The sequence below is a fragment of the Tursiops truncatus genome, chromosome 3 (genome assembly GCF_011762595.2).
Source record: "Tursiops truncatus isolate mTurTru1 chromosome 3, mTurTru1.mat.Y, whole genome shotgun sequence".
In the NCBI taxonomy this organism is placed as follows: domain Eukaryota; kingdom Metazoa; phylum Chordata; class Mammalia; order Artiodactyla; family Delphinidae; genus Tursiops; species Tursiops truncatus.
Window position 1 is genome coordinate 29,960,724 of NC_047036.1, and position 24,332 is coordinate 29,985,055.

General features: G+C 45.2%; 1 long non-coding RNA gene across 2 annotated transcripts in view; it reads right to left on the bottom strand.

The window, feature by feature from the left end:
* Positions 1-24,332, bottom strand: part of LOC109549135 (uncharacterized) — a 75,510-nt gene that overhangs the window by 8,221 nt on the left and 42,957 nt on the right. Inside the window, exons 1-2 of one of the 2 annotated variants that reach the window (XR_002175353.3) lie at positions 8,659-9,334; positions 6,206-6,351 (exon numbers count right to left, since the gene is read on the bottom strand). This is a non-coding gene — a long non-coding RNA (uncharacterized lncRNA). Of the gene's footprint in view, positions 1-6,205; positions 6,352-8,658; positions 9,335-24,332 lie in introns of those variants that run through there. The other variant, XR_012330519.1, reaches the window with a different exon arrangement.

Consider the following 24,332-nt stretch of genomic DNA (forward strand, 5'->3'; position numbering starts at 1 on the left):
CCCTCCTTCTTCCCTCCTGACTCTTCTCTGGATTACAACGAGGACACAGCTCAAGGGCGAATGCATAGTCTTCAATACAGCCTGGAGTTTTGCCCCAATCGCCTAGCCCTGCCCTGTGGAGCTGAGCTTTGAAGACCACCCCCCCACCTTTTTCTTTGGCCCCTTAGTGCCAGACCTAGAACAAGGGCAGGCTGAATAGCCTGTTATTTGGCTCATTTCTCTCTAGCCCTCACCATGTTCTTGACTCTCATAATTACCATGACCTTCCATAGCCCTCCATGCTTCTTTTCCCTGGTCCCACCCACAAGGATTTCCAAGGGGTTTGGGGTCATGCCCAGGCCCAGAGGTCCCTGGTACCTGACTTTCCATCATCCTAGGGAAGACAAGGGATGCAGGATGGTTCTGTTTACCATTCCTTTGCTTCTCCCAGCGAGAGCCCCACCCTCTAGCAAGCTGGTCCCCTTGAGTGTAACTAATCCACAGCAGCATCCCTCCTTTTGGGGATAGAGTATGGGGAGGTGGGAGGAAGCTTCATCTCTGCATCTTGGAAACAACCTTATCAACCCAATATCTCAGGGCCACACATGAGTCAAAGGCCCTCCCTGCCACCTCTACTTCAGACCATGGCCTCACCATTCTCTCAGGACCGAACATTTCAGGTCATGCTCTTCCCTCTGTGTCTTAAGTCTTTCACACCATCTCTCACATCTATAGCTTTCCATATTCACTGCTACCACTCTAATTCAGACTTTAATTCGCGTACCAGGATTCATTATCAGAGGATCTAACCGGATTCCTTCATTCATCCATCAATCACTCTATCTCTCCGCATCCAAATGTCTCTTCCTGAGCATCACTATCTTCATGTCACGCTTACTTACCAACCCTCTGTATCTTCCTATTGCCTACAGACTGTGGTGCAGGAAAATATTAAGAGCATGGATTCTGGAGCTGGTCTATCTGGGCTCCAACCCTGATTCTCCCACTTATTAACTCTGCTACTTTGGGCAAGTTACTCAGCCTCTCTCTGCTTCAGTGTCCTCCTCCTGATATAGCACATATTGTATTCCATAGGATTAATGTGAGGGGTAAATGAATTCATATAGAACAGGCTCTGGTATTTAATAAGCATCCAGTAAGTGACAGCTATTATTACTATTGTTACAGAATGTGGTCCAAGCTCCTTGACCCAGCATGCATTGGCCTATACAAGCTGTACCCTGGAGCTGTACTCTTAAGATGGTAGATGCTCTCCTGGAGCCCCTCAACCAGCTTCCAAAACAAATTAGAAACCCACTTCAGGTGATTGACATGGTGGCCAATGAGCCATTCTCTACTCTAACAGAGTAAATATTTAATTTGAGCCAAGAGCCTCGAAGAAGTACAGAAAGCTGGGGAGGAGAAGTGGTTTTCTCCCTTCTGCCACTCCTGAGGACAGATGTTATGCTCTGAGAAGGCAGAAGGGAAGATTTGAGCTGATTGTAATCTAATGAAGCTGTCAAATCAGTTTTGCTTTCCAATACAGGATAATGACTGGTGAGACCCATGGGTCCTGAGCCAGGGTTCTTTTAACTGGTAGAATTATCTGGGTCAGACCTGTCAGCCTCTATGGGGAATACTCTGGAAAATGTCATCTTCCAAGCCAGGGTGGGAGTAACACTTGCCACTAAACAGGTGGTGATGCCCATGGTATTTAGAGGATAATCTCTGAGTTCATGAGATGTAGCAGGTGAGCACAGAATGGGAAAGGAGAAGGAAGAAGGGCAAGTACACAGCATAATAGACGAAAAAAGAACAATACAGGTGGAATGGGAGTCAAGGGAGAGGAGAGAGATGACTTTAAAAGAAAAAGAAAACAAAAAACAAAAAGAGTAGAGGTTAAAGGAACTGGGTACTGGGGAATAGAGGCATGTCTGGAAAGAAAATGAGAACTTCCAAGGAGCTTGAGTTCCTGATGGGTTCTGAAGACTTAAAATAGACAACACACACACACAATACACAAGACAACAAGGACACCCCTTTGTATTCTAAGCAAGGTCATTTGTGAATATTTGTTAATAAGCTTAGTGACACACTATATGGAAGAATAATCTGACAAAATAGAAAAACTGTGCACCAGCCAGTTGGATTCTTGAAGCCCCAGAGTCCTCTTCCTGCTCTAGTGGGCTAGTTACTTAGGAGTTCCCCCAATGCTCTAGTTCCTTCTACTGCTTGGAAACAAGGCTGGTTCAATGTGCTTACATTTCCAGACAAACCCATCCCTGGGTTTGCCCCAAGGGTGGCAGCAGAGGGGCAGGGCCTCTGCCTTCCCGTCCCCTCCGGTACCCCAGGCGACTCCTACACTTTCACTCTGGGCCTGCATGGATGGAGGAGGGCTTGGCAGCCCCAAATACGCTGTGGGGTAGTGATTTCATCACCCCAAGTGACTGTGTCTCCACCAGTAGTCACCATCCCTCCACACTACCTTGTGGGCTTATATTTCTGAGCTGTTTTTTCCTCATATGTGAGTAATTTCATGAAAAATACAAGTGAAAACAGCTTCTGTCACCTACAGAGTCAGGAACAGAGATCAGATTCACAGGTCAGATTACCCTTTAGAGACCCTCCCCACTCCCACCCCAAAGGAAGACAATGAAATGAAATGAAAATATGGGAAAATGCCAAGGTGTGACATTTATTTAGGCAATATTTTTCAAAAGCCAAAAAATTCTTCTCTATTAAAAGTTCCAAACAGGAGATGGATGCATTTGTTGAAAATAAGGGAGGAGGGGAGGCGGGGTGTAATCAAATAAGATGACTCTTTAGACCAGAAGGTACTACTCAGTTTTCTTTTGCTTCTCCTAAAGTTTCTGAAAGTTAGCCAAGTGCAATGTAGCTTTTGTTTTGTTTTGTTTTTTCATTCACCTTAGGGCAATGACAGGGGCTTGGTGAGGATGAGATTCATGTTCCATGGCAATGTTAGATCCTTAGAGGGTTCCTGAGTTTTTTTCCACTTCGCCCCAACTCCAGGGCCACCACTCTAATCAAGCCACCATCACCCCTCACCTGCTCCCCTGCCACGGCTTCCACTCCTTCCCCTCTTTACTACCCACTCTCCACCCGGCAGCCAGCGGGCAGGGCACTTCCTCTACCGCGCCCCTCCCACTTACTGCTCCCGCTGCTTTTCCTTCCTAACACTGTCCGCAGCTTGTAAACGTGTGATTGTGAAACGCTTTGACTAGTGGTTCTCTCCCGCTTGACTGTAAACCTAGGAGAATGGGGACGGTTTGCAGCCTTAGTGCCTGGTTCAATGCTTGTCACTTAAGGGCCTCGATCTATGGGGGTCTTCTAGATCAGATCACAGGGCTGTCGCGGAAGGAGCCGGAGTGAAGGAGGAGCTGCCAATCGAAGGCCTGGGGCGGGCCTATGACCTTAGCTGGCCAATCAGAATCCTTTCCTGAGTTGTTGAAAACTGGAGTGAAAAGCCTTCTGTCTTGGTTGAGTTCTCCCAGAAGCAGACTCTGAGTTGATGATTCAGGTGCAAGTGCTTTTTAAAGGAAATGCTCCCAGAAGAAAGCAGTAAGGGAGAGGGGGGAAGAAGGATAGGGAAGAAGCCAAGCAATGGAGCGGGCATCGAATCAGGAGGAGGGGGAGGCAACCCCGGAGCCCCAATCTGGGCTGTTGAGGACGTGCGGTTAGTACTGGAAGGTCGGCCCCGGTAGCCCTAAGCTCCCGTCTCCCATCTCCTGTCTCTGCCTGGGGTCATGGGCTCTACATAAAAAGCTACCACAGCCACCTGCCTGGGCTTTTGTTCTGGCTCGCTTATCACCCGCTTTCTCAGACTCTTTCTGCCTTGGTCGCCTCAGCTGAACCCACAGGTTTTGCATTTTGTTCTTCACCACCCGCACTGGTAACCTGGCTCCAGATGTTAGATCTGTGCGAATCCCCTGCCTGGTTCCTCGTGCTGCTTCCCAGGCGTGAGATGCCCCTGTGGTTTCTACCCACCTTCCTGGGAGGGAGATCCGAGGCTCAAAGACATTGCCTGACTCCAAGACCCTGTGCTTATTTGGGCTTAAAAGTGTTTTTTATTTATTGAAGGACAAACCTGGAATCTACTAAAATCTCTTGATATTTTAAAATTAACTAGATAGTTTCATCGAAGGAAGCTTAAATGACTATGAAGAGGTAAACTACCTTTTTTTTTTTTTTTTTTTTTTTACGCGGGCGTCTCTCTGTTGAGGCCTCTCCCGTTGCGGACTCCGGACGGGCAGGCTCAGCGGCCATGGCTCATGGGCCCAGCCGCTCCGCGGCATGTGGGATTCTCCCGGACCGGGGCACGAACCCGCGTCCCCTGCATCGGCAGGCGGACTCTCAACCACTGCACCACCAGGGAAGCCCAGGAAACTACCTTTTTAAGGTTCATTGCTCCATTTCTTTCATCCGCCTCCATCGCTGACGGTATGAGCTACAACTTATTAATGGCAACGATATGTCAGGCTTCATGCATTCACACATACATTTCATTCTCAGTGTTAGAGAAGATAATTTCCCCAGAGTCACACAGCTGGTATTGGGAAAAGCTTAGATTCCAACGTGGGTCTATGTGACTCCAAACCCATGCTCTTTACTGCTTCACTCAACTTTTTTCAGTGATCATATCTCCTGGGCTGAATGCCAAGATCTAAATCATAGGGATTTGGGAGTGTAAGGAGGAGAAACAGAGTAAATCTTTGGAAATGCTTCAGAAATGGTTTCTGTGTATCTGGGCAACATTCCATGACCAAAGGATCCCAAGTCCCTTACCACTGACAGTTCATTCATTCAACTGATACTTATAGAATACTCCTTGTGTTAGGCACTGTTCTAGGCACTGGGTGTTTCTCAATGAACAAAGACAAAAACACTGTGCTTGCTCATAGAATTTACCTTCTAAGATGCAAGAAGGAGGCTTTGAAGGGAGGTAGGAAATAAACATAAAAAATTAAGTAAATTTTGTAGTGATCACTGTTGGGGGGCAGGGAAGAGCAAAGTAAGGGAAATTTGGAGTGCAATTTAAAACAGGATGGTCAGGTGAGGCCTCCCTGAGAAGGTGACTTCTGAGCAGACTAGGAGATGAGAGGGTGAGGCATGAGGCTGTCTTGAGGAAGAGTGGTCCTGATGGTAGTGATGTGGCAGCTTCACTTGTTCATTAAGCCATTCCGGTCCTACCCACCCCCACCCAACACCCATACTCAACTCAGTTTTTCAAGAAGCTGGGGTGACTGGAAACCAGAAGCGGCAAAATTCCCCACCTCTCAAGCCATCTGCAGCTGCAGCTCCTTTTTTGTTTTTTTGTTTTTGTTTTAGTTGTAGGGTTTTTTTTTTGTTTGTTTTCTGTTTTTACGAACAATGCTGCAATGAATATTCCCTATAAATGTATCTTTGAACATGTGCATGACTGGTTATATAGAATAAATTATTCCTGGAAGTGAAATTGCAAAATAGCCCCTGCCAAATTGCCCTCCAAAGAGTCGATTTACCCTCCTGCCAACAGTGTATCAGCGAGTGAGAAGATTAGGATTGTAAATACTTTTACAAAGTACTTTTTCCAAGTAAGGGAGGCAGAAAGGCATTGGGAGCTAACGTCATTAAGAAAGTACAAAGTGTATCACATCTCAGGGACAGGGTTAGCCCATGATGAGCAAATGAATGGCAAAGTCAGGGGCCAGGAGAGGGACTGGGTGAGATGTGAGTGTTGCTTGAGGGCAGTGTCCATTTCAGGGATTCTAACTTGTGCCTAGAGGTGGCTACTGCATGTAAAGGAGCTGCCCCAGGCTGCACAGGTATGACTTTGTGCAAATCTCACTGTCATGAGTGCAGGTCGTTGGGGTTTTTTTACTCTTAACTTATTGGTAAGGGGCAAAGCAGACCTTTCTGTTGCCTATGGCTCTGTAGAGGTGGTATTGCCACGTGTCAGCCAAGACTGTTTACACAAACACATTAGCCTCGCTGCTACTCTCGCCTGAGGGAAAATAACACACAGCCAAGCATAGAGTTGCAGTTTGGGGTTTGAGCTGCATGTGAACACACCCAGCATTTGGAGTCCTGCACAGGAAGAAGGCAAAGCCATAAACTGAGAGGTCAGAGACTTAAGGTTGAACCCCAGGTCTGCCACTTAACAGCTGAGTAGCAAGTTACTTAAGTTCTCTGAGAGTCTTTCTTACAGAAAACGAGGGTATATCCAGACCTCAAAGGATTGTTGTGAAGATTAAACAGGATGTAAAACACCTGACACGATGGCTGGCCCGTAGCACCTGCTCATATAACCTCTTTTAGAAGAACACCATTCAGGATGTCCGGTGGACCGCAGAATTAAATGCCACATTTGAGAACCTGAGAGAAAATATGGACATTTCAATAAGACTCTCCTCAAAAACACACAATTAATTTACTTGCAACTCTGCCCTTAGATTCCTGCGAATCTGAGGGAAAGTGAATGTCCACCCTTCAACCAAGGGCTTTGGAACAATGACTCCAAACAAACCCAAGTGAAATCTGACTTCGATGTCTTTTTTTTCTAAGTGTATTTTACAGAGAAAAATACATAACTAAATGAAAAGTTTATTCCAATACAACATCCTCTAAAATGACTCTGTGGAAAAGGCAGTAAGTAGAAGTCTTTAGGCTATATTCACTTTCTTTGACATTAACTCATATAACACAAAATCGTTGATTTTTAAATATTTACCACCAAAAACCATTAAACGCAAATGCCGCCAATGTTTGTGTAAAGAGTCACCTCTTTCTTACAGTTTTGGACCTTTACAAAAATATTTTTATAAAAAAATAGGGATTTCAAGATTGACTGGTTAATATTTTAGCAAGAGATGTCAGAAAGATCTTTGGTAAATCCAAGATTTTTTTCTTTGGTTCTTAGCCTCTGTAAGAAACGAATGATTTCCAAGAATTACCACCAGAGGGCACTGATGCCAAATTGAGTCACAAAGTCACATAGAGTATATTTGGCCTTGCTATCACCGAAATACTCCCACTTAAACAAAATGCCCCCTTATAATTGAGCAAAACTTTGAATAAAAATACCTCACACTAGCACTAACTGAAAGCAAAATGTCTAACTACATGCAAACACTGATATAAACACAAACTATTCAGGAATAGTACACTGGTGTTTTTTCTTATTAAAAGTAGACATGCATAAAATGTAAAATACGGCAGAATCAAGAACGTGTTCAAAATAACTAGGTACTGGTCTCTTGGGCCTGCTTCTCTGTGATCCTCTAGTTTTCAGCATTTGTACAACTTTTTTTTTATGAGGACTTTTTAAAAAATATTTATTTATTTATTTGGTTGTGCTGGGTCTTAGTTTTGGCTCGCAGGCTCCTTAGTTGCAGCATGCGGGCTCTTTAGTTGTGGCATGCGAACTCTTAGTTGCGGCATGCATGTGGGATCTAGTTCCCTGACCAGGGATCGAACCCAAGCCCCCTGCATTGGGAACATGGAGTCTTAACCACTGCGCCACCAGGGAAGTCTCTGTGCCACTTCTTGAGTTTAGTGTCTAATAAGCTCCAGTGAGGCTGTATTGCAAAGAATGGGTATCTAGACAAGATCTGGGTTTGAATCCCAGCTTTTCCACATAAAAACTTTGTGATATTAACAAAGTCTCTAGGCCTCAGTTTCCTCACCTGTAAGATGGGGGCAGTAATAATTAGGCTGCCAAGCTGTAGTAAGGTGTCTGAGATCATGCTTATAAAATCTTTAGCACATTTTGGGTGCCTACTTAATGCTGAAATTTACTAGGATTGTATGTAGGATTCATGCATAAAAAGATCCTAAGAATGAAGTTCTATTATTATTCATATATTACATGCATGAAAACTGAGGTTATATAACATGCCAAAGGTCACAGAGCTACTAAGTAGTAGGGAAGTTTACAAAGCTCATGTTTTTACTTTCCATCCTTAGAGGGTGGAGGGTGGTTAGGTGGGCACTGTATATTATGCTTCTTTGCATCAAAGCTGATAAACGATTGATACTCAATAAATGCCTGGTGGAGGTGATGAATTATGTATATGTAGTAACTTCTGGAGGGGAAAACTGAGATAAAAATACAATTTGCTCTGAAAAATCAAAAGAACTTTACCAAAGCAATGTGTTTTTATCATTATTAATATTATTGCTATCATTATGATAAAATGCATCACCAGTTTGCCAGATTGCAAGGTAATGATATGCAGAGACTATAATTCAGTCTAAAAGGTGCTAAATTTCCAGGAAATAGAAAGAAAGAAAAGTCAACCTGGGGTTCAGACGGTTCAGACTTTCTGAGCAGGGAGAGGAGCTAGGCCCGTGCAGGGAGAGGGAACACAAGGCGAGCACTAGGGCACTGACAGGTAAGCTGGCCCAGGACCACACCTTACGCACACCTGGATGAGCCCCACCTCCCCAGCCAGACCCAAAGAACAGCCTGAACCTGAAGGGGCTTCAGCCGTGGGGCCAGTGAGAAAGATGTAATCCTTGTTTGCTTCCTGGCCTCTGTGTGTCCATCCTTGTCACTACCGCCATCCCAGTTCCCTGCCATCAGAGAAATGTGTCTAGGTCATCTTTGTATTCCCAGTGCTACACCTGATAGCTCGCTCAGTGACCCTCTACAGCCTGAAAAATTAAAGGCCCCATACTCACCACCACTGCCGCCCCAGGAAGAGGCGTTTGCCAGCATCTGTCCTGAAGCATCAGCATCAAGTGCTTCCAGCCACAGCACCCGCAGAGCTCTGGGACCTGTGTATTCTTGCTGTACAGGCAGTGAGAAGCACGGGCCTGCTGCTGCTACAGCAGGCCAGACAGAAGCTAATTACAGCAACCTGAACCTGCCATGACTAACAGGCTTATTTAATTTCAAATGTTTGTTTGTTGACCTACAAAAATCAAATACAGTGGCCTCACAGGCCAGGCTGCCACTGGAGCCCTGGGAGGGATGTCTGTGTGCGAAGCAATTACGTAGGCCCCATTCGGGTGGGGATTGGATTGCATGGTGATACCTGGAAGAGAATCCACTCTGGAAACCTGTCAATTCTGTGGGGAATGTGGTTCAACTTGGGCAGCGAGTGGAAGGCATGAAGCTGACCACGGAAGGCCCTCAGCCAGTAAAGGCTCTCCAGCATGAAGGCTAATTTGGGGAAATAATGAAATAGCTCCCTTCATGAGAATCTACTGTGTATCATGTCTGTTAGGTACATTATTACATCTGTTCCTCCCATCTTTATGAGACAGATATAACTATTCCAATTGTACAGGTGAGCCTCTGAGTGATTAGATAACTTACTCATGGTCATACTGTGATAGCAATAATAAGAGCAAATATTTATTGGGTACGTATTAATTCTGAGCTGAGCACTTCACGTAATACTGTCTAGTCCTCATACTAATCCTATGAGGTAAAGATTATTATTAACCCCATTCTCCAGATGAGAAAACCGAGGCTTGGGGAGGTTAAGTCACTTGCCCAAGATCACAAACAGGTACTATGTGGCAGAGCCAGGGTTCCTATGATGATAATAGAGTAAGTCCCCTACATACGAATGAGTTCCATTCCGAGAGCACATTCGTAAGTAAGTCCAAAGTTAGCCTAGGTACCCAACTAACACAATCAGCTATATAGCACTGCACTGTAATAGGTTTATAATACTTTTCACACAAATAATACATAAAAAAACAAACACAAAAGATAAAGAAAACATTTTTAATCTTATAGTACTGTACCATGAAAAGTACAGTAGTACAGTACAACAGCTGGCATCCAGGGGCTGGCATCGAGTGAACAGGCAAGAAGAGTGACTGACTGGAGGAGGGAGAGGAGGTGGGAGACGGTAGAGCTGAAGGATCGTCAGCAATAGGAGGCGGGGATGGGGGACAAGCTGCCATTTCACTCACGCCTGACGCTGATGGCACACGTCTACCTTCTTGAAAAAAATGACCCAGTGATGTCTGGGTAGTAGCTCTATTTTTCTCATCATAGATGACACGGTAGCACCGGATTGCTTTCTGAACGGCTGCTGCAACCTTTGTGTACCGTTCTACGTTCAGGTCCTGGGCCTCAAAACCTAACAGTGCCTCTCCTCAAATAAAGAAAATCTTGCCATTTCCTACATCGTGAATCTCTTCGGTTCTTCAGTTACTTCTTCCTCTCATCTCTCTTCGTCCTTTCTCTGGGCCTCCAATTCCGTCAGGTCTTCATTAGTAAGCTCCACGTTTGCATCTTTGAAAGTTCGCAACTTGAAGGTTTGTATGTAAGTGACTTACTATAACAGTTAATATTTATGGTAGGTACATTGTTCCATGTCTTTTGTCATTTCAGTCCTCACAACAACCTTGTGAGGTGGGAATCAGTATCCCCATTATACAGATGAGGGAACTGAGTCTGGGGGAGATTAAAGAAATATATCGAGGGAATAAGGATTTCAACATAGAGAGTTTTACCCCAGGACACAAGCCTGAAATCACTGTGCTATGCTAGCTCCCTGGGCTAGACATCCTCAGATCGCAGGATGTGAAACTAGGCTTCAGACCCAGTCTATATGGCTTCACGGCCTGCACTGCTTTCTGGCTCTTGATTATACAATCCTCCGAATGAGGTTCTTGTCTAAAAAGCAGCGATGGACCTTGAAGTCCAAGCACATCAGTACAGGTTACTCTGATCCAAGGGCAGCCAAAGAGAAAGGAAAGTGCATGGAGCTAGAAGGAGACTGGAATAAGAGGGGAAGGACTGAGATTAGAATTTGAAGCCCATCGCCCACATCAGCGGCCGAGCATCCCTGTCCTGGCCAGAGGCAGGCGCAGTCAACACCGGCAGCAAGGTGCCATCCAAGCGCGGGAATTTGGAGCAGGCTTGTTATTAATAATAACGATGCAAACGGCCACTAATATTCACTGAGCACCAGTTGGGTACGAGATATGGTTCTAGGCTCCCACATACATTCTCTCATCTATTATTTCCCCATTTCACACACGAGGTAGCTGAGGCTCAGAAACATGGAAGACCTGCCCAAGGTGACAGGTAGGAAGGGGCAAAGCCAGCACTTGCATCCAGATCTCACCCTAGAGCCCCCAAGCTGAGCTCTTTCTGCCACTGATGTCACTAGGGGGGTGCGCTAACTTAGTGCCTCAGTTAATTAGGTTTCATCATCTACAAAATGAGCTCAGAAGTTCCTCTCTTATAAAGGAATTCCCTCCCTCTTAGGGAGGGAAGGTATTAAGGCAGTTCTTTCCAAAAAAATATCTGGCAAATCTTTAAAATTTTCCAAGCTGTCACTAAATAAATATACCTGTCACAGAAAGGATGCAGGATCCTTAAAGAAGACAGCACAACATCAAAACAAAATAAACTTCCATTGTTTATTGTAATCAAATCCACAAAATGTAAAATGGAATTGTATTACGTCTCTTGAAAATATGCCAGTTACACACACAGACACACACACACCCCTTCACTACCCCACCATTAATGGAGATTCCTCTCTGTAAGGCAGTGGGCAGGTCTGTATGGACTGAATAGTGTGAAGTTGACTTCCAAGATTTGTAGGATGCGTTATAACTCCCTTACCCTCCATAAGCTCCTTCTGCCCCCAAGTATCAGAGAGCTCCTAGGGAAAGCCCTAAGAGATTCAACAGGAATTCTTAGAAGCTGATATGCTTTGCTGAATATCTCCAACGTAGTCACAGAACACAGTGTAGAATTTGTCCCAGAAGGTTCCCATCACGAGACAGAAAGAGCCCTTTCTCTTCAGTAGCCTCTCCCCCAATAGTAAGAGAAACCCAAAAGGTTCGTGTTAATTTGCTACCTTCACTTGAACTCAGGAAACACATTTTAATTCCTGTTTGCCTAGCTCAGAGTCACAATATCAAGACAAAAAATGCTATCAAATATTTCTTCAAAACTATTCATTTCTACATGGAGCTTTACAAAGCTTTCATGACTCAGGGTGTCTCTGAGTCATCCTTATGCCATATTTATTTGGTAAGAATGCAGAGTCCAGCTTTATTTATGCAAATAAATGCACTTTTATTTTATGTTAAGATAAAAAAATATTCACTTCTGAATGCTTTCATATAACACTAGAATCTTGTTATAATGGTAACAAATTTGCACTAAAATCCACGTCTTCAGCTGTTCTGTGTGATGGGTTTATTACTCTACATACTGCTCAATCCCTGGAGATGGTCACTTAATTAAATTTAGAGAAGTCTTCATGGATAGATTCCTAATTTAATGTTTCTATGCCAAGAGTGTCGGAGGTCTCATTTCCGTACAGAAAATTCTACTGCCACAAAAAGAGAAATAATGAACTCAAATGGCTACTATCTCTCCTAAAACTGCCTGCTGGTAGCTGAGCTCTGGATCTAGGGTCTCGGTTAGAAGAACACCCCCATCAAAGGGGAAACCTCTTTCCTCCACCTACCTGAGCGCCTCTCACAGGCCACTGCACGTCCAGCCAGAAGCAGCCTTTGATCTTAAAACTCCATAGAGATATCACAGGGCTACTGGAACTGCAGTACTTAAAATTCTCACCAACACGTTTCTCCACCCCATCCACCATCTTGGCAGAAATTCTTGTAAAACTGATGAAAAAAAGTCAGTGTCAAGATCTTATGAAAACATTAAGGCTTACTGTGGAAGGGGGTGTGAGTGGCACTTTTTTTTTTTTTTTTTTTTTTTGCGGTACGCGGGCGTCTCACTGTTGTGGTCTCTCCCGTTGCGGAGCACAGGCTCCGGACGCGCAGGCTCAGCGGCCATGGCTCACGGGCCCAGCCGCTCCGCTGCATGTGGGATCTTCCCGGACCGGGGCACGAACCCGCGTCCCCTGCATCGGCAGGCAGACTCTCAACCACTGCGCCACCAGGGAAGCCCGTGCGTGGCATTTTTAAGTCCTAAGGACAGTTCCGACTTCTGGTCCTCCTGTCAGGTTTTTGAATTTTTCTAACAAGTTAACAACAAATGTCTAACCTCTAGGGTGCAGGGTTGGACAGCTTAAAACAGAACATGAGCACTGCTCCCCATCTCACCCCCATCCATCCTGCTCCACACATGGCTTACCTTAGGCTGAATGAAAGACATAGCTTTTGAAAAGGCGTCGTTAATAGAGCAGAATTTGTCTGTTGAGCATTCTGTCAACCAGAAGGCTTTATGAGAACGAAACTGCCTACACATGCATAACAGTTATTATTGTTTAAAATGAGAATTTTGAGGTCCTATGATTCTGTCGCACCACCCAGCAGCCACTGGTGTCCATATCCTGCGGATTCTGTTTCCACGGTAACTCTGGCTATACATCTCCTCTTTTCACTGCCCTTTCTCAGAGGAGGACTTCATCCTGTCTCTCCTGGTCTGCCATCATCATCTCCTAACTGATGTCCTTGCCAATCTATCCCGTACATCACACACTGCCGTGTTATTCATCCTGAAGCACAGGTCCAGTTTGTGTCATTCCTCTGCTCAAACACCTTCCGTAACCGCCACAGCCCCTATAGTCTTTGATCTGCCATTGAGTCCTCTCCACTAGGTGGTCCCCAACACCTACCTTCCTAAACTCATCCTCCAGTGCTTACCTTTTCACAGCTTCCTGTGATTTCCTACCCTCCACCCTTTACTCCTCAAATTTCCAATCACCTTCCTGCTCCCGTTTCTGCCCGTCAGAATCCTACCCCCATCTTTTCAAATAAATGCTACCTCCCTCGTGAAGGTCTATTTCACTCCAAGTCCACCGTCCCTGTAAATAAACACACACCAGATATGACCTCCTCTGAAACCCCATTACACTTTACACTTTTCTGAAAATGCCATAGCCTACCCAGTATGAGAGCTAGTTGTGAGCTTGCCATAACCACAAATACTTTACAGGGTCATAGCAAATCTGCATTCTTACAATGCCTGGTACAATGTGCTAAGCATGTACGAAATCCCCAGAAGTGTTAGTGAGTGCTATGGAGTGAGGGTATCCACCCCAAATCTATAGTTTGAAGCCCTAATCCCCAATGTGATGGTATTTAGAGGTGAGATCTTTGTGGGGTGATTAGGTCATGAGGGTGGAGCCCACATGAATGGGATTAGTGCCCTTATAAGAAGAGACACTGCAAGAGAGTTGATCCCTCTCCCTACCATGTGAGGACACCACAAGAAGCCAGATCAGAAAGACAATCCTCACTAGACACCAAATCAGCCAGCACCTTGACCTTGGACTTCTAGCCAGCAGAACTGTGAGAAATCATTTTCTGTTGTTTAAGCCACAACAAGCCACAACACAAGTCTGTGATAAAATGTTATAGCGACCCAAACTAAGACAGTGGGTGTGTCCATGTAGGTAAACAATACACATTCATTTTGCTTTCAGAAATATTTAGAAGACTTTTAAGTTTTCATACCTGGTAATAAAAAATTTTAAAACAAAGACTGTGTGCTCTAGAGCCCACGAGCCACAACTACTGGAGCCCGCGAGCTTAGAGCCGGTGCTCCTCAACAAGAGAAGCCACCGCAGTGCGAAGCCCACGCACCGCAAGGAAGAGTAGTCCCCGCTCGCCGCAACTAGAGAAAGCCCCTGAGCAGCAACAAAGACCCACGCAGCCAAAAAATATGTTTTTAATAAAATGAAAAGTTAAAAAAAAAACAAAGGCTGAAAGGCTTGAGATATATATGATACGTGCAAAATAAATAAAATACCTTAATCAACTGAGCCACCTTGCACATAAGTGGATTTGACAATTCTAATGTATAATATTGTGAATGCTGCTATTTAATATATCCCGGTGATCTGAAGCCAGCCTTACATTTCCATCTCCAGTCCTTGTCCCTTTCCTCTGTGGAGTTTCTTTATAGGCTTTTTTTTTTTTTTAACTCAAGTTGGTACTGAATTTTTGGCACTCACAAACCCATCACTTTAGCAAAGGAGCTCAAGAAGTAATAAGCAGACCCAGATTTGGGTTCAGTGCCCAAAATAAAATGCAGTTTCTCCACTTTAATCGGATCCAGCCAAATGGCCAGTCCAATATGCAACATATGTCCAGCCAACTGGTTGGAGTCCATGCATTTGGTTCCTTCTGTAGATTAATGAGATTATGGCATTGTTAAAAAGAGGCAGAAAATGCTAATTTGACATCTACCATGATATACTTTACAGTTTGGGGGGTTTCTGCATTTTAAGACATTTTTAATTACTTTGGTGTGCTGTGCCAATGAGGACCATATGCCCGTTCTTGTCCTTTCCCGGCTGTCTCCACAGTCACCTGCACATTCCCAGCCAGTGCAGACTGTCGAGAACTTGCTTATCACAGCCTCTGTCGAGAAGAATCAAAGGGCAGCTTTCTCTTTCACTTGTGCATGCATTTTCTGGTTAAAGCTGTCTCAGAAGAAAATAAAAATCACTTACATATTCAGAGCTAAAAATTAATTGACCTGTAATGAAAACCTAGTTCAAAACAAAGCAGTTTACCTGGCTTTAAGAGAAAGCCAACCACATAGCAATAGAGGCACTTGCTAAAAGTACATTCCTCTGCGACTTGGAAAAAATTGGAATTTCACTCATATGATGTACATTATTTACATTTAAAAAAAAAACATCACTTGTGGTTCTGCAATTTGTCACTGGGCTGTGTGCTATATGCTGCCCCAGAAGATTGTTGGGAATGATTGATGTGACGCGTCTTAACATACAGGGTATGACTCCATCTTTTGCAAATGCTTCTGACCACTCAGAAACTTTTAGCAAAGCAGAGTTGTACCTCCCTCCTTCCATCCTCAGGGAAGCCTCACCTCAGAATCATCTCCTTGTATGGTGATGAACTTTACATGCAAAGGGTGCTCAGGGTGAAGGTCAGCACAACTTATCTATCCAAAGCTTTTCCTAAAAGCACATTTGGAGCTGAGGACTACAGTCTCAAAAACAAAACAAAACAAAAACAAAAGACTATGCAAGCTAAGTCATGAATAATAATGGTAGCTGGACACTTGTGAAGTACCTACTATAGGCCAGACATCATTCTGATTAACTCATTTAATTAACTCATTTTATTATCTCTTTCTTACAGACTAAAAAAAATGGAGGCACAGAAATGTTAAGTAATTTGCCTAAGTTCATCCAGTGGGAAAGTTAGAGTCAGGATTTAAACTCAGAGAGTCTGGGAAAGACGGCGCCCTTACCTGCTACATTAGAGTAAAAGGAAAAAATGAACAAAGGCCACCATCCTGCTGAAAATATCAAGATGAAGAGAACAAGCTTATTTTTCCAAATTCTATTGAGCAATTCTTAAAAATGTTTTGTTTACCACGAAAGCATTTTAACATTTTGGGGGTCCAAAATATGAAATAATGGTTCATAGATTTAGTTCAACATTGGCCTGATGGCAGCTCTCCAGTGAGGAGGTATACAGGAAAACAATGCAAAACAAAACACAAGCATATGCATCTCAAATCCACCCAGGAAGAACACAACTGGCAGCAAAGAGAACCCAAGTGTCTTCTCCTGCCCACCCAACACGTTCTCCGCTTACAAGGGAACCTGGTTCTTTTTCTTCTCATGTTTTAGGGAGGCAGTAAAAGGCTCCCAGATGCTGCTGGACAGGCAGCTTCCACACCACCTGGAGGCAGCCGGCTTGCTGCTCGCACAGATGTGTAGTGGACAGCAATGTTGAGCCCAGGAAAAGGGCGGAAAGCAGTCAGGGGGCAGGAGGGCTGTCACAGAACCGCTCCTCGGTGCCAGCATCTCCCACCTGTCCCTGGGCTGAGACATACCTTCTTCTGGAGCTGCTGCGGACCCAGGGAAGTGGAAACGGAAAGCCCATATGGGCTGGGAGTTGGAGTTGAAAAAGATGGGTAGAAAACAGAAGTGAGTCTCCACCTGTTCCTTTAAACTCAGGCTGAACCTCAGTTCCAAACCTGATTTCTGGTCATAAGACAGTGGGCCAGTCACTTGACCTGCTCCTACTTTGTTCAGGCCACCACTACCTTCATCCGCTGCCTGGCTGTCTTGCGATCAAGTCCAAGATTTTTACGATAACCCTTAGGGTCTGGCCCCTACTTACCTCTCCAGCTTCATTTCTCACTCCAAATCTATATTCCAGCCAGGGTTAACTTTCAAGGGTCATGTTAGTTCTCACCTCTGGACTTTTGTATATTCTGTTCCCTAGAAACACCTTCCCACCCTCTCCCTCTTTTTTTTTTTTTTTTTTAAGCTAGCCAACTCCTATTCACCTTTTAGGTCTCAGTTGGATGTCACTTCCTCCAAGAAGCCTCCCTGACTGTCTCCTGTGTGCTCTCATAGCACCTAGTGCTTATTCACATGGAGCACTTATAATCAAGTCCGTCGTAAAGGACTGCTTGCTCCTCAGTATCTCACTGTGCTGTGAGCTCCTAATGGGCACCCTCCTGCTATAAGCTTCAACAGCACCCTGTTAAGCCATGTCTCTTACCTCTTTTATGTTTCTCTTTCCTGCTAGATTGTAAGCTCCAAGAGAGCAAGGACTTGTCATTGTTATAGCCCTAGAGCCTAGCACAGTGTCTAGCATGTAGCAAGAATATAATAAGTATGGTTGACAAGAATATAATAAGTATGAGTGAATAAATAGACTACTCTGAACCTCAGTTTCCCCATCTATAAAATGGGGGAAAATAGTCATCTCAAGAAGTATGTGAGAATCAAATGAAATAGCATGTACAAAGCACCTGACACAGGGTAGGAGCCCATAAATGGCAGCTATACAGACCATCCAGGACCCAGCTTCCTGTTCCAATCACCCTCTAAGTCTAGAGAAAGTCTGAATTCAGCAGGTGCTCACACTGCATCTCAAAAATATCACCATCATTTTCCTTCAAACTCACTAGAGAGGAAGCCACACCTCTCCCACTAGCAAATACCTATGTTTGCCAGACCTGTTAATTAGTCAATAATAATGTCTTAACCATCAACATAGGCTAGATTTTCAACACTCTTCACATACTTATTTGATATCCAAAGGAAGAAAGTCAGCAAAGTCATTTCCAAGAGTCATTTATTCATAGTCTTTTTCACCTTCTCTGTCTCTCTCTGTCTCTCTCTTACACACACATACACACACACAGACACACACAGAGTGTCTAGGACCCTGAAAAAGTTTTCCAAGGACAAAGAGATAACCATTCATTCACCATCCACTGAGGGCTCACCCAGTGCCATCTAGAGGCTGAGGCAGAGGAACAAGGACAGATGAGACACAGGCCATGCCCCTTGGGTGTTCACAGGCTACGAGTAGGAACAAGCACATAGACAAGTAGCAAATGGCACAAGGGTGGGAAATGCGGGGTAGTACCCGGGAAGCCCAGAGGAGGGAGCTAAAGCACAACCTAGTCGGGCTTTAAAAGGCCTCAGGAGCAGGCTATTTCTGACTTGACTCTTTTGGCTACACCTTTGGCCCACTTGCTCTCATTCTGTCCCCTGTGAAGATGGAGAACAGTTCATCAGCACCTTCCTCATAATAACGGCCTTGATCCATCATAAAGCCCAGCTCTAATGAACACAGAAGTCACCAAGGACACGGTCCCGGGCTGAATATTTCACTGTCACAGAAGTCTGCAAGACAGGACTTGGCATCAGTCCAGTTGAGCTAACAGGAGCTTTCTGAGCACTAGCTATTCGGCCCTTTCATAGATAAGCTCTTCGTAGGTGGTTGTGCAAAAATACCCGTCTGTTTATTTCCTCTGAGGGCTACTTTTTAAGTTCTGGCTTGGTCTTCAACCCTCCAAGCACTTTATTTTGCGTTTTGAAAAGCAGGGCCCAGTTGAGATTCAGAATCATGACTAAATTAAAAAAAAAAAAAATCTCGTATGAATTATAAATGCAGTCAAATCTCATTTTCAGGTCTTGTTCATGAGGAAGGACCCATTTCCTTCTGTTCTGAGTGTACTTTCAGAGGAAGGCACGTGGAAGAATCCATCGCCAGAGACAGCCTTAGGAGCAGGTGGTGGAATGGTCCTCCAACAGCTGTGAGCTGGGTGCTCAGAAGGGCATCTCTGACCAGCACCCTCTCCCACAAGCCCTGCTCTGGACACTGGAGTGGTCACCGTGGGGAGGCTCCTGAGGTACAGAGGACTGTTATCAGGGAAGAATAACATTTTCAGTTCACAGGGAACAACTTTTCTGATAACTAGTAAATATCACCCGCAACATATCCAGAGAATGAGTGGCTGGGAAACAGACCTGGTGAAATGTAAGCAGGGGGACACACTGGCAGATGGGGTGCCCTCAGCTCAGATGGGGTGGTCATACAAGAGCACTGGTCCCTGGAGCAGTATATTAGTTTGCTGGGGCTGCCACGAAAAAGGTCCCACAGGCTAGGTGGCTTAAACAACAGAAATTTATTTTCTCACAATTCTGGAGGCAAGGAGTCCAAGATGAAGATGTCTGCAGGGTTGTTTTTTTCTAAGTCCTCTTTCCTTGGCTCATAGATGGCTGTCTTCTCCCCGTGTCTTCACATGGTCTTACCTCTGTATGCGTCTTTGTCCAAATCTCCTCTTCTTATAAGGATGCCAGTCATATTGGAGTAGGGCTCACCCCAATGACCTCACTGAACTTTAACCACTTCTTTAAAGACTATCTCCAAATATAGTCACAAGCTGAGGTGCTGGGGGATAGGACTCCAACTTATGAGTTTTAGGGAGACACAATTCAGCTCATAACAAGGAGTGAAAAGGGAAATATAGAATGAGGAAAAAAGGGATGAGGCTAGGAACCCACCAGGGTGGCACTACAGTGGTTTTGATCATGAAAGGCTGGGGGGCGGGAGTGGAGGATTTCAGCCACCACCTCTCTGCCGAAGCCTTCCAAGCCAAATTATCTAGCTCTGACCTCTCTCTCAGAGAGTACCACATTTCCAATGCCTACTGGATATGTGCCACCTGCATGACCTGCCAACATCGTTAACAAACACAGGAAAACTCAAATTGAACTCGTTTCTGATTTCTATGATTGCTATCATCAAACTTCCAGGAATTTTTGATCCTTTCCCTCTTGATCACCAAGGCCCTTTGCCCTTGCTTTATTGTATCTCCTTGCATCCATTTCCTTTTCTGAGGCTGTGATTGCTATCACATCTCCTCCAGCCATTATTATCTGGACCATTGAAAACAGCTCCCAACAGGTCACCATACCTCCAGGCTCTGCTATCAACTCACCTACACATACTACTCTCAGGTTAACCTGTCTAAGCACTGCTTTCAGCATGAATGTACCTGTACTCTGAAACATTCTATGGCTCCCTGCGATCACCAGGAAAGATCTTAACTATATAAGTTAGCATTTGAGGCCTTCCCTTCCTGTCTGATAGTCCACTCCTGCCCTAAACATTCTGAAAAACATTGAAAATGAATGAATGAATGAACACTCCTCCCCAACCCTCCCTTCCATAAGATGAGCCTCTTACTGCCATCTTGTAACATGCCATGTATACGCTCCTGTGCCCAGCATTTCCTCCTCTACCTGTCCACAGCCAACCTTTCTTCTAGTTCCAGCATCCATCCTACTTCCTCCATTCCTACCTTTCCTGATTACTGAAAATATCTTCTATTTCCCTCAACAGCAATTACTGTCTCTAGTACCCCATGTAGCCCTTAAGCAGGATACTGTTTTATATGTTCCACTATCTGTTCCTGTGTAGCTTACTGCATAACTACATGTGTGAGTGTGCTTTACTCCCTAAACTCCACGAGGACAGATATCATGCATTTTACTTCTTTGCAATCTCCAGGACACACAATAAGAACAATAGCCAAAAACATTCACTGAGTGTTTACCACGTGCCAGGCACTGTGCTGTTTCTAGCATTATCTCATTTAATTCAAACAACAATCCAACAAGGTAGGTACTATTACTCTCCCCATTTTATAGATGAAAAGACTGAGTTTAGAAAGGTTAACTGCCCCCAAATAACATAACTAGTAAGTGGTCAAGCTAGGACTCCAACACAGGGCTGTGTGACTCCGAGGTCCCTGCTAATGGTACCTTTCACAGAGTAAGTGACGAGCACATATTTATGAATCAGTTAAGGCTATCCCTGCTACCAAAGCAATTGGGGTGTGTGGCAGGCAGAATAATGGCCCCTAAAGGTATCCATATCCTGCTCTTCAGAGCCTGTGAATGCTCTATTACATGCCAAAGGGGCTTGTGTCAGATTTTTAACCTACAGAACTGTTAGATAATGAATTTGGTTGTTTTAAGCCACCAAACTTGTGGTAATTTGTTAGAGCAGCAATAAGAAACTAATTCAGAGCTATAGAGTCCCAGCTAGCCCTAAACTGTCCTGATGAATGGGCAACTCCCTGGTGAAAGGTAAATAGACTGCTTTCTATAGAACCCAAATATCTGTCTTCCACATCCATGAAAATCCTTCATAGACAGACACTGTACCATTCCCAGGATCACCTGTTTCCTGACTTGACCCTTTCCCATCCTGTTCCTGCCCTATTCTGAAAATGGCCTTACCAAGAAGGACACACATGTTCCTGACAAAATTCTCTCACGAAGATTATTATTACAATCAAAACGTGTATGGTATCCTTTTAAAATATCATTACCTAGAGCTTTTATTCCGAAGCACTTCCCATATATTATCCCAGGTGTCTGTGCCAGCCCTTACGTGTGTGTAAATGGCAGTTTCAAGTGCACACCGTGGTTTTTGGACTGCAGTTGTTGAGTCAATTCCAGGAATTTTACTCTTAGGAAGCCCAAATAGCACTGCAGAAAACTGTATTTTTCAAACTGGCAGGAAAACCAACAGCTGTGAATTTTTTCGTACTATCTTAAGTAAGTGATGTGCAGCCAGTAGGTGACAGAAGACTTTAGTACAGACTCACAGACCTAAGTCCCTTTTCGTTGAGCCACCCTGACACTGGGGCTTTACCTAATTGGTCTTCTAGGGTCTCTATCCATGTCTAGGCTGTGGACACACCTGGTAGGGTGGTGGTGTGGACACATGGATGGGGTGAGAGCTGGGATCCACATTTCTAATGCTCCATTCCCTGTACAGCTGCCTCTGATGGATTTCCCATAACCACCTGGACCATCACCTCCTCTGCCCCTTCCCCTGTAAATCAATAATGAATCCATTACATCTTAGCTAGGATCATTCTGATGTTTATGTGTCTACAGTAATGGAAACAATAATAGCTTCCACCCTGCTCTGTTCCGGGTACATTACATACACATTATCATTTAACATGCAGTTTAGCAGCGTAATTAAAACATAAACTTTTGAGCTAGACCACCTTGTTTCCAGTCCTAGTCCCACCACTCATCAGCTGTGTAACCTTGGCACATTCATTAACATCTCTAGGACTCAGTTTTCCCATCTGTGAAATGGCAATTTAAAAAGTGCTTTTTTTATAAGGTCGTTGTGAGGGCAGAGTGTTTAGAATCCCATTACACAGTCAATACCACTTAAGCGTGTCAGCGCTTCTCGACCTTGTGAGGTAAGTATAACACCGCAACTCTGAGAAGTATCAACCTGCCCATGGTCACGTAGTTTTTTGAGAGGCAGAGACAGGATTTGGAGCGAGGTCATTTTGCCTGTAAGGCCATGTACTTTCCACCCTTCCTCACTATGTCACTTTTGTCCCTGATTCCTTCTGAACCACCTTCGTCCTGCCCATCCAAAGATGAAACAGGTGGTCCCCCGTGCCCCACTTCCACCCCGGGAGCTCCCTGGAAAGCTTGAGAAAACCAGAAACACTGAAAAGTGCGCCCCAGGAAAAGCCAACCAATCTGCTCTTGGTCCGCCTCTGCCGGCCCTGGCACGTGGGCCACAGGCCCTGGGCGCAGTGGGTCCCGGTTTCTGAGCTGCACGCAGAAGCCGGAGGGTGAGAGGCTCGCGGGTGGCGCGCACCGTGCGGGCAGCCTCGCCGCGACTGCTGCCCAAGTGCTGCCTGGTGGGAATCCCTCCCCAGCTGGGGAGGAAGGCAGTTGTTTTCCTCCTAGTGGAACGTTCCACTTGAAATCTTTCCACAAGGGCTGTTCTCGCCTCCGACTCCGGGAAGAACTGTAATTAACACAGCAACAAACGCCCACGATGCTAACTGGCAAAGGGAGTGTAACACGAGCGGCTTCTCCAACCGAACTGGGCCAATTGCTTTCCCTTCTTGCCTCCCCATTTGGTCTGTTTTGGTTCCGCAGTCATCCAACTGTGGCGTTTCTTAAAACATGTCAGTGGCTGGTGTTTGTGTTTTGGGTGGAACAGTTTCACACACGTCGCTGGAGACGGTGCTCCACCAGCTGCTGTGCTGGGTCCTTGCTTTCGGCGGCTTCAGGAGTGTCAGGTAGAAAAATGGAGAAGCGACTGGAAGGGTGGGAGGGAGGATGAGGAAGGACGCCTGCCTTCTCCGGTGGTCTGGAGTTGGGTCGGTAGCCTCCCCCGGACAAGGACAGGTAAAACCGGTCTGCCGGGTCTCCAGGGGGAGCGGTGGGAGAAGGTCCAAGTGAGTCGCGTCGTCGGCTCGTGGGGACTGCGCTCACCTGGCGGCTGCGCTCCGACTCCGGCTCGAAAGCCCGGGCACTGAGGCAGCGAGAGAAGGGAGAGGGGTGGGCCCTCGCGGGTCCTGGAAACAGCACTCAGAGGCCAGCCCCGCGCGACCACGTGCGGGCTTGTGCGGATGGGGGGAGTTGGGGGCGGCCAAGGCTGCGGGGAGTGCCTGACTCCTTCATCTACTGTTATCAGGGTCTGATCTCTGATGCACCCATTCCAAATAACCTTCACCCGGTCAAGTGTGGTCCACCAACGACAAGGAGCCCTGGCATCGCTTGGGAGCTTATTACATGCAGAATCTCAGGCCCTTCCCCAGGCCTATAGATTCACAATGTACTCTTTAACAAATTCGTACGTGATTTCTAGACACACGGAAGTTTGTGTAATGTATATACCTTTCTCTAACGCCGCCTTTCCATCCTGTAGTGTCAATACATTACCTTCAAAATCTGTGGCCAAGACATGGCTTTTGGGAAGACGTAACCCGGCTCTCAGCTAAAGGTCTGCACCAGTGTGATGTTTAGCAGCAGCTCTCTGCGAATTACTGCTAATGGGTAATAAGTGGATGGAAGGCAGAGCCTGCTCTACAGTTCAACCTGGAAGAACTCAGAGACTAGATGGGGAGCCAAAACCCAAACAACCCAAATAACTCTATGAGATAACAAAACCCAAATAGCTACGTGAGATAATAATTCAAGAGGTTACACAAGGGAGGATAACTCGTATGAACAGCTTAAACAGTAGTGCTATATATTTAGTAAACTCTACTAAATTCACTGTACCACCAATTTTGTATGTGTGTGTTCTCTATATATACAGATTCA